Here is a 2,500-nt window from a genome sequence, read left to right as displayed (position 1 = left end):
TGATATATATATATACTTTAAAAATTACACAATTCAATTTGATGGAAAAATAGGCTAAAATATTTTTAAGTGCACTTTAATCTAAATAATCTGATGCATTTTAGGGTGAACGTTTAAAAAAAAGAACTTGATTTTAGCCGCCTGGAACACAAAAAAATTATTTTAAGATTTATGCATTTCAATTTAATTACAAATTTCCATCAAATTGAATTGAGTAATCTTGAATAGAATAAAATAAACCTGATATTTAAAGTTTTATTAGTTTAATTTGATTAAACATTCACAATTCAACGTTTGTCTTTTGAAATAATGTGCTCTGGTAAAACATAAAACTTGTGTTGTGCCCAAATTAATATGAGTTCACTGGGTGTGTTGATTCAAAACTAATAAGTCCAATAATAATAATAATAATAATAATAATAATAATAATAATAATAATAATAATAATAAATTAAGGAATCCACACAACACAAGCACTTAAAGGAAACAAAACCAGTACCAAGCCTTTAAAAACTATGAATGAAACCTAATTAATATGCAATGAGAGAACAAATGACCATTAGGCAACCAGACCCACAGGGGCGGAGCCAGGAGATTTTCATAAGTAAATAAACCCCAGTCTTCACTTATACTCCTCATGTTGCTAAAGTCACTTCTAATAGACATTTCCACATAATCTACTGCAGGAAAACACATCTTCTCTGTATTACACAAGGTGGCAGCAGCGTCCCAGCAAAAACAGAGCAGAACTTCAGGAGAGAGGACAGCCATGTCTGTAGTCCAATGGATGAAGGAAAGGCAAATATTTAGTCATTTATTAGGTTTTTAACAGGTTTAACACACCGACAGTTGTCAGAAAAGTTGTCTTTATGCCTGTAACCAGTTAAAGAAAAATACAAAATACAATATGCACATGAATGTCTCCTACATATCTAATATTTCAATTCTGTCATGATCATGTGATGCTGATAAACCCGGTACCTTTGGTGTGATGTGCGCGAGGATACCAGAAATAAATAGTTTTTATAGCAATGACCAATAAACAGACATTCATCCACCTGGAAAAGCTTCAATAGTCTCGACAGTTTAACCGGTGTTGTGTGAAGTACCCAGTCGTCATACTTCATTGGTAAAGATACCTTTATGGAAATTAACTCATGTAAGTGACCCTCCAGGATTATTCGGTCATTTTTGACACAAGTAAATTTTTCTTGTTTACTTTATCTGAGCAGTACAAGACTTGATGACTTTTCCTCCATTTGCCACCAGAATATATAAAAACGAATTGGGCTTGATTCGATAAGTCGAAGAAAGAAGAAACAGGCAAAACTTTTGGTATTTGCGGTCAAAAAAACAGACAGAAATTACAGGGTGAGACACTGAAACATCCTCAGTGCACAACACACACTCACACACACAAGCGCTCACACAGCACTCACACACGCACAAACATGCTCACACACACACACACACACACGCGCGCTCACACACGCACTCACACACGCACAAACATGCTCACACACACACACACACACACGCGCGCTCACACGCACTCACACACGCACAAACATGCTCACACACACACACACACACACACGCGCTCACACACGCGCTCACACACGCACTCACACACGCGCTCACACACACACACACACGCGCTCACACACGCGCTCACACACGCACTCACACACGCACACGCGCTCACACACACACACGCACTCACACACGCGCTCACACACACACACACACACGCGCTCACACACGCGCTCACACACGCGCTCACACACGCGCTCACACACACACACACGCGCTCACACACGCGCTCACACACGCGCTCACACACGCACTCACACACGCACACGCGCTCACACACGCGCTCACACACGCACAAACATGCTCACACACACACACACACACACACGCGCTCACACACGCACTCACACTCACACACGCACACGCGCTCACACACGCGCTCACACACACACTCACACACGCACAAACATGCTCACACACACACACACACACACACACGCACTCACACTCACACACGCACACACATGCTCACACACACACACACACACGCGCGCGCGCGCGCGCGCACACACGCACACACAACACACACACGCACACACACACACACACATGTTGGTCTACCTATCATTATGAGGACTTTCCATAGACATAATGACTTTTATACTGTACAAACTATAGATTCTATCCTCTAAACCTAACCCTACCCCTAAACCTAACCCTCACAGAAAACTTTCTGCATTTTTACATTTTCAATAAAACATTGTTTAGTATGATTTTTAAGCGATTTGAATTATGGGGACACTAGAAATGTCCTCATAAATCACATTTATAGCATAATACCCTTGTAATTACTAATTTGTAACTTACAAAATTGTCCTCGTAAATCACAAAAACACGCACACACACACACACACACACACACACATATACACACACACACACACATAACACACACACACATATACAC

Source organism: Xyrauchen texanus, chromosome 30 (assembly GCF_025860055.1).
Source record: "Xyrauchen texanus isolate HMW12.3.18 chromosome 30, RBS_HiC_50CHRs, whole genome shotgun sequence".
Taxonomy (NCBI): Eukaryota; Metazoa; Chordata; class Actinopteri; order Cypriniformes; family Catostomidae; genus Xyrauchen; species Xyrauchen texanus.
This window is presented reverse-complemented; position numbering follows the sequence as displayed.